Below are 8625 nucleotides of genomic sequence, written 5' to 3'. Positions count from 1 at the left end.
ACTTGTGGGGAGGGATGAGCAATGCCTTAGACAACAGTGTCCACTGATGTCGAAGGGGGATAGCAATAATCTATGTGGCAGGTGCTGGGGTTGAAAGATCCCATGCAGGTGATCACTGGACGCTATGACTGGCCCCCGACCCATGCTCGGTAAATGGTAGCAGCTACCATCTTCGATGCATGCATGCTGTGTCTTCATCAGCTCAGGCTGTCATAATGAAATATCGTAGATTGGCTCAACAGAAATGTATTTCTCATGATTCAAGGGGATAGACAGAGGCCTGAAATCAGGACACCAACACGGTTTGGTTCCTGTGAGGTCTCATTTCTTGGATTGCAAACGGTCAACTTCTTGTGTGTGTCTCCTCATGGGGAAGGGTTCTCTGGTGTCTCTTCCCACAAGGGCACTAATCCCTTTCTGAGGGCCCCGCTCTCACGACCTCAGCTAAAATGATCACCTTCCAAAGCACTCACTCCCGTATCATCTTATTGGAGGTAAGGACTTTAATACCTAAATTTGGAGAGGCACAAATGTTTGGTATACCAATATTATTTCTCTGGGGTTCTCCTGGGCCTTTTCAGCATCTCTTGAAAATTCTGCGTGATTATAAGCTACACAGCTGAACCTGGCGGAAACACAGGGGGACACAATGGCAACACTGTGTTTGAAATGTCACCTTGAGTGGGGAGGAAAATCCCCTTGTATCCTGTCTGTCCGCTACCTTCTCTGCCTTTCTTTCTTTCCCACATAAGCCCTCATGAGGTCTCTCTCAGCTCCTTCCTCCCAGGATCCGCCCAATGGAAGTGTAGCAGAGGATGTCAGAGGAGCTGAGGTGGAGAATTTCCCCCTTGGCTCCTTTTATGCTCTGGCTCCTGCTCTGGGAGTGATGCCATCCTTCATGGCTCTGGCTCCAGCAGGGGACACCATGTGGTGTCACTCTCTGGTATCACCCCTAACTAATTTCTTTCAGGTCACAATCTCTTACATTCCCCCTACAGATGAGAGTTTCTGGATGCCTTCACCCCTCTCCTGGGTTCCCTGAACCCCATCAAGACACTGGAAAGAGTCCCTTCGTGAGAGAGACTTCACTGACCTAGCTGAGGGGCTTTCCACTTTCTGGTGGGCCCCTGAGTGACAGATGTAATGATAATAAAATTCACTATTTCCCCCATGCAACCTACTTTCCTGTCAGTCCTGCTCTTAGTTTAATAAAAAATACTTTCCTTCATTAAAAGAAGGACTCCTGGAGAAATTCCAGCTGGCACGCGTGGTTTCTGAAAGGCCATACTGATGACTGCCTTGAGGGAAACAGTCATTTTCAGTATTGTGTGGAAGCAAAACTGAGGCATCCAGTAACTGAGATACAATCCCTGTTCCTGGCTCGATGCATTAGGAGAAACGGTAAGTTGGAAAACAGTAAGTCAGCGCAGGGGCTGGCAGAAACCAGCTGTGGAAAAAACGCATCTGTCTACTCCGCTCTCAAGACGAAGTAGTCATTACCTGTTCAATACGTACTCCTCTGCCGATATTAAGGGCTACGGTGAGGTATGTAGTCTCATGGCCTCTAGCCCCAGTCTTGGAAGTAAACGAAATCAAATTATTCCTGGAGAGTTCAATTTTAAATTACCTTCTCTAGATCATGACAGAGAAATGCAGAGTCCCTTGAAAGCAGGGATCCTTGGGAAAGCATGGCTGGACCTCCAGTAGACAGCACACAGCACTGTCCACCATCCAGGACTGAACATGGCGGGCAGAAGCTGGTGGGGAAGCAGAGTCTGTGTGTGAAGTTTTAATTACACCTGGGAGGAACCTGCAGGAGCATCCTGGGATATTCACGTATCCTTATTGTGAGCCAAACACCTCACTTTATCTCAACCTGACCCGTTAAAACCATCAATTACCCCTAACTCCCTGTGTTCACCAGGAACTATTTTTAGAGTAGTTTTTCTAATTTGAAAGTAATACATGTTTTGTTGTTGTTAATGAAAGAGAGTCTGTGTGAGTGGAACTAACTGGCCTGGAGCTTGCAGTGTAGACAAGAGTGACCTCAAAAATCACATTCCTCCTGTTTTGCCTTTCCAAGTTGTGTTAGTATAGTGGTGTGCTACCATCCTCGGCTTTAAAAAAAAAGGACATTTTAAAGTTTTTGTTATCACATTCGTGTGTGTGTGTGTGTGTGTGTGTGTGTGTGTGTGTGTGTGTGTGTACACGCTACAGTGTCCATGTGGCAGTCAGTGGACAACTTGTGAGAGTTCTCTCCTTCCATTATGTCAAACTGAGGGACTGAACTTCGATTTGACAGGCTCAGCTTTGAGTACCTTTGCCCAATGAGCCAGAAACAACACATGTACATATATAGGTAATAAACAGGAAATATGGACCAAACCTAGGAATAATGTGAAAAGTATTAACATATTTTCTTCCATGCTAGTTGACACACACAAATATGTAAACTGACTTAATAATGAAAACAAAATTACTTTGTCCTTACTGAAGTCTGTCAATCTGCTGTTCACTTAATAATGAACATTGTTGGGTGTCAACAAATGTACCCTGGCTGAAGACTAACAGCTGCATGTTTGGAGTACCTAGGGTAGTCCTGTAATCCATTTAACCAAAGCTCTCTTTGCCCATGTCCCCCAGGATTTTGTAATTATCCACAGCACTTCTGAAGATATCCTCATAGCAAATTTTTGCACTCCATCAGCTATTACTCCACACAGATTTCCAAAGGGTGAGTACTCCTCTAAAGGCGGTGGAACCTGGGAGAGTGGAACCTAAACTGAGGCAGACTAAAGTCTCATGCAATAGTCAGCTTTATTCGGAGCATCAGACAATTTATACCCCGAGGGTTAAGAAGAGTCACCTGAGTAAAGTTTTCATAAGTTCAAGCTGTATACAATCACAAGGATAAATCCCACATGGCAAAAACATGGTTTTCCACAGAGACATACAAACAAATCACAATAGCCAGTTGTAATGAATAATCTGAAGTAAACTCACTTCTATCTGCTACACCTGGGGCTGGGGTGGGGGTGGGGGAGGGGGTTGTGGAGCACAAAAACCACATTCCAAGAACAATTCTGTGTTCTGAAGAAACAAAGGTCACAAGACTCATGTCTTGTTTTCTTGGAGTTTTCTCACAAGCACCCAGAATTCTCCTTACATGACTCCATTCTTGGACCGTGTTCTGACAGAAGCAGATGGCTATTACCAAACTCTCGATACATTTAGCCAGATTGCTTTCTGGAAGATGGTATAGTTCTCCGGGATTTGCAGTGTTTGTTGGTGGCAAAGTCATTAAAATGTTGCTTTGACTTGTGTGTGTGTGTCATTTCTAATGACTAGTAAAGCTGAGGTTTTACCGAACTTATTATTTGAGTCACTTATTTTTTTTTATGTTCCTATTCATACTCTTTGCTCTTTTAAGGTTAAACTATCTATCTTGTTATTTATAGAAGTTTTCATATTTACAGGAAATTATTTTTTGTGATTAACATTGCAAGCATTTTTTTCTGTTATTTGTGTTTTCCCTCAAGTTTGGGATCAGAGGAGGATGAATCAGATGCCCAGCAACAGAAAGCCCAACTCTACTGTCTGAAATGAGGGACTTCTTATCTCACAGAACAAATATCCAATGGGGAGGACTGAGTTACACAGTTGACAACATGAAGGCTCACATCCCTGCCCTCTCCTGGCATCTCCTGAGCGTCATCCTAGAGACAACAAACGGCTGCTAGAGTGTTAGCCATCGTGTCTGTGATCCAGGAAGAGAGAAGAGAGTCCGGATGATCCCTGCTATGTCCACAGCCAGAACTTGCCATTCCAAACACAGAGGGGAAGTGACTATAGGAGAAGTAAGGTTAAAGGCTCAAATTCTACCTGCCAGAGAGATCTTTCCAGGTTTGTATATAGCCAAATTAGTCTATATTTATTTGTGCTCATGATTAGAAAGTTGCATATATTAAATATCTGTGTTTTCTTCCATTCAATGGTTTCTTTGTCCCATAAAATACAAATCAAAAATTTCCCTAGATATCAGACAACTGCATAATACATTTTTTTAAATGTCCTCCACTGCTGTGAAATACCCTGCATGCCTTGCTCTCAGATACACTTGAATCCATTCAGTTACTTATTGTTCCAATCCAATCTCAGTTTGCTAGGTGCCAGTTGCCTATCAACATATTGAAATGGCCACGACTAAAGAGAGAGACTGTGGTATGGTCTTAAGTGTCACCTTCCATGACACATAGGTCATCCTTTGAACTCAGGTGCTCCCTAGCTTCAAAGGAAGCCTTAATAATAATGCTAAGAAAGCTGGCAAGGAGGTGTACTACACGGGGTGCAGACTCTTGCTGCACTCCATTGCACACTGGTGTTGCCAGACCTGCCCATCACACGGTCCATCCTGGGCACTGTGCCTAGAGTAGAGCAGGGTGCACAGGGCCAAATAAAGACCTGAAGATCTGACTCTGGGCATGGAATTCCCGAAGGACTGGGGGGTGTGGTGTGGAGCAGTGGCATCCAAACTCACCACAAGTGACATGAGAAATGAGAGTTAAACATTGAATGGCCTCATGGGGACCTTGGCTTCCAGGGGCTGTGTGATGGGGGAAGCCGGTGGCATGGCTGGTAAATACCTGCCTGCTTCCCTGGGCCTGCTCTGAGTGTGGGAATGCAAGGATCCAGTTGCATGATTCGATTTACAGGAGGAAGGGTTTGCCTCCCTGTAGCTCGAGTTTTCCTGCCTTGTCCACAGTCAGGACAAATCTCTGTCACCCACCAGTCCCACAGCCTCTCAGACCCAACCGAGTAAACACAGAGACTTATATTGCTTACAAACTGTATGGCTGTGGCAGGCTTCTTGCTAACTGTTCTTATAGCTTAAATTAATCCATTTCCATAAATCTATACCTTGCCACGTGGCTTGTGGCTTACAGGCATCTTCACATGTGGCTTGTCATGGCAGCGGCTGGCAGTGACTCCCTCCGCCTTCCTGTTTTCTCTGTTCTCCTCTGTTAGTCTCGCCTATACTTCCTGCCTGGCCACTGGCCAATCAGTGTTTTATTTATTGACCAATCAGAGCAATTTGACATACAGACCATCCCACAGCACCTCCCCATTCCAGCAAAGATTCCAGGAGGGCCAGTGAGATTCCTGGAGAAGACTATAGCAAGTTTGGAAACCAGATGTCTTAGTTATGGCTTTATTGCTGTGAAGGGACACTATGGCTGTGGCAACTCTTAAAAATGAAAATATTTAATTGGGTCTGGCTTACAGTTTCAGAGGTTTAGTCCATGGTGGGATGCATGGTGGCAGCAGGCAGGCAGATGTGGTGCTGGAGAAGGAGCTGAGAGTTCTTACATCTTGATCCACAGGCAGCAAAAGGAGACTGTGAGCCACAGTGGGCATAGCTTGAGCATATGAGACCTCAAAGTCCACCCCCATAGTGACACATGTCCTCCAACATGTCCTCCACACCTCGTCATAATGCCACTCCCTGCGGGCCAAGCACTGAGACACATGAGTCTGTGGGGGCCATGCCTATGTGCACCACCCCAGCACTGAGACACACGAGTCTGTGGGGGCCATGCCTATGCACACCACCCCAGCACTGAGACACACGAGTCTGTGGGGGCCATGCCTATGCACACCACCCCAGCAGAGAGAGCAGGTCTGAGCAGGGGCCCACATAGGACAATTGCAGAAGCCCTCAGGGAGAGACGAGCAGCTAGACCTGCAGGACAGAAGACACAGCCAGGACAATACCTTACAGACCTAAGGGATCCCCAAAGCACGTAGTTGCCATTGGGTGGAGTTGCTGGCTTACAGGGGACTGCCTTTGGGTCTGGTGGTGACTCTGATCAATTGGCTTTGTCCAGGGCAAGTGGGTCACGTGTGATGAGACCCGAGGACCTCTATACCTGAAGCTGCCTCTGGTTGTTTTCCTCAGAAGCTGAGGATGTGGTTGGATTTAACATAGTGTATTGCCTCCATCACAGGGTAGGAAGAACACTTGGGAAATTCAGGCGAGGTACAAGATAGAAGCATGTACCTCCCCAAAGCATGATGGGCCTGTGGCTACGTTTTCGATGAAAGGAATTAAAGCACAATCTTTCCTGGAGTTGAGATGATCAGCTGCAGGATCCAAGGTCATTCTCATTACCATAGTCATGCAACTCTGGAAGAAGCAGCCAAATAAGGATAAACATAACAGCGGGGCTTGAAATAGGCCATCTAATTCTACTGTGCGTCAGTCTATTTTGGCTTCTCAATGCCACTATTTAGAACATGCTTTGGGGACTGCATTTTTGTTCCTAATTGATAGGAATGAAGTAGATTATTTTGCCTGGCCATCCCCCTATAAAACTTCATCTTCTCTTAGAATCTGAATAGCTCTAAACTAAAAACTCAATGACTTGGTATGGGAAAGAGAGACGGTATTTTTAAGTCAGAAGGACAGTTTCCAGCCCCTTCATGAAATCGGGCCTTGGCTATTCCCACCACCTTTCTGGCCCAGAAAAACAGCAGAATGGTGACATCTCTGTGGCAAGAGCCACAGAGGGAGGGAAGTGGGCTCTCTCTCTCTCTCTCTCTCTCTCTCTCTCTCTCTCTCTCTCTCTCTCTCTCTCTCATAAAAGAGAAATGTGTCATGGAGGTTGGGGACTTCGAGGAATCCTAGCCACCAATTAGTTTTATATTTTCTGGGACTACACACAAGGATACATGAGGCCACGAGATACCCCTGAACCAAGGTTTCTGTGGTCTAATGACATGACTGTGGCCTCCTATATCCTCCTCCTGAAGGTTCTGAGAAGCCCTGGGTAAGAAGTCTGTTAGATTTTGTATGTCAGACTTACTTGATTATGAAATATTGTGAGGTGTAGAGGAAAGTGGGTGAGTGTGGGTGTGTGAGTGAGTGTGTGTGTGTGTGTGTGTGTATGTGTGTGTGTGTGTGTGTTTCCAGGTAACACATAGCAACTTCAGGAACTGGCATGACACCAAAAATACTAGGAGAGAGAGAGAGAGAACTGTCAGCGATGTGATTTTTCCCCAAATTACAGAGGAAGACAATAGAGCACATACTGGGAGACATGGAGACAGGCGGATCCCTGTCTCGGGGAGGGCTGGGGACTTGACCTTGGATTCCCAACAACCAATTCCCCCCCCCCTTTTTTCTGGCTATCACCTTGAAAGGGTCACTGTTCACAGAGCTGGCTCTGATGTAGCCCCTCACACATCATTTTCACTGTCTGGAATTTGAGGTTGCATTTATTTATAGTGCACTCAGCAATGAATCCATCAAATGCTTCAAATGTGTTTTTTTTTTAAAGGGCATTGAGCCCTGAACAGTTGACCTAAATAAAACACCAGTGTCTAGCTGGCATGTAATTTACGGTGGACTGAAATATTCTGTGAGGCTGTATCATCATATTCTCGGGGGTATCACTCCACAAGCAAGAGTAAATCCGGGAAGCCCAAATGCAGCCAAGCATTGCTAGACTGGGAGCATGCAGCCCCAGCGGAAGTCATTGTAGACACTTCTCTGCTGATGCAGAGGATGCCAGGTGAGCCAAAATTATTTAAAAAAAAAAAAAAAACCTACCCAAAGGCTACATTATGTCCCCCACCCAAATAATAAAAATTCAAGTAGCTTGAGAAGAGACATTGTGTACAAACCACTAAGGCCCAGTGAGTAGATTCTTTAATTCAACATTTGCTTCTGAGCCTCTAGCATGGACACTGTGGAATCTTGAGGAAAGAGAGAGAGAGAGAGAGAGAGAGAGAGAGAGAGAGAGAGAGAGAGAGAGAGAGAGAGAGAGAGAGAAAGAGAATGAGAATTCATTTGAGGTATAGAACACAATGATCACAATGATCAACCCCAACAGTTGACTTTATAATAAGCTTCTAGCCCTAGAATACAAATTTAGCACTCTCCCAAAGCCAATACTGACCCAAGAGTTAATGTCTTGTGAACCAGCAAAGGTGTCCTTTTCCACATGCAGCCCAGCTCCGGAGCACAGGGTTTGATGAACAGAATGCAAGCTGGATTTCCGGCCCACATATGCCCCCTCATGCAGATGAACCAGTGGCCAACTGCAGGGAAGGGCCCTGTCTGTCCCTTGCATCTCCTGTATCCTCCACTCTTGTGAGGCTGCGCCAGCCTTCGCCCTGACCTTAATCAGCATGTGCTTCTCACGTGGCTTCCAGTGGGCCTTGGACCCCAGTGTCAGCGTCCGGTTGGCTCTGTCCCCATTCTCTAGGACTGATAACTGGATTTTGGAACCAAGCTCTTTGTGGATGCTTTGCTATTTCAGCTCTATTTGTATCTTGCAATTATCTTAACTCTTGCAAAGACCTAGCGTTATCATCTCTAAGTCACCAGTTCTGCCTAGGGTTGGGACCTGCTACCTGTGAACCGATGGGACACCAGTAGTCTTGCTTGGATTCTGAGCTCTCTCCCCTGCACTGGGATATATGACACCATATTACCTATCTTAGTTAGGGTTCCTAGTGCTGTGCAGAGACACCATGACCATGGCAACTCTTATAAAGGAAAACCTTTAGTTGAGGCAGCTGCTTACAGTCAGAGGTTCAGTCCATTATCATCATGGCGGGGAG

At 45.9% G+C, this 8625-nt stretch overlaps 1 long non-coding RNA gene across 1 annotated transcript; it reads right to left on the bottom strand.

The window, feature by feature from the left end:
- Positions 1–2798: 2798 nt before the first annotated feature.
- LOC143268914 (uncharacterized) lies at positions 2799–7620 on the bottom strand. The gene is made up of 2 exons (XR_013045129.1): positions 6864–7620; positions 2799–6184 (listed from the first exon to the last, which is right to left on the bottom strand). It is a non-coding gene; the product is annotated as an uncharacterized LOC143268914 (long non-coding RNA).
- Positions 7621–8625: the final 1005 nt, after the last annotated feature.

Source organism: Peromyscus maniculatus, chromosome 16, assembly GCF_049852395.1.
Source record: "Peromyscus maniculatus bairdii isolate BWxNUB_F1_BW_parent chromosome 16, HU_Pman_BW_mat_3.1, whole genome shotgun sequence".
NCBI classification, from domain to species: Eukaryota; Metazoa; Chordata; class Mammalia; order Rodentia; family Cricetidae; genus Peromyscus; species Peromyscus maniculatus.
The sequence above is the reverse complement of the archived record's forward strand: the minus strand, read 5'-3'. Positions and strand labels throughout refer to the sequence as shown.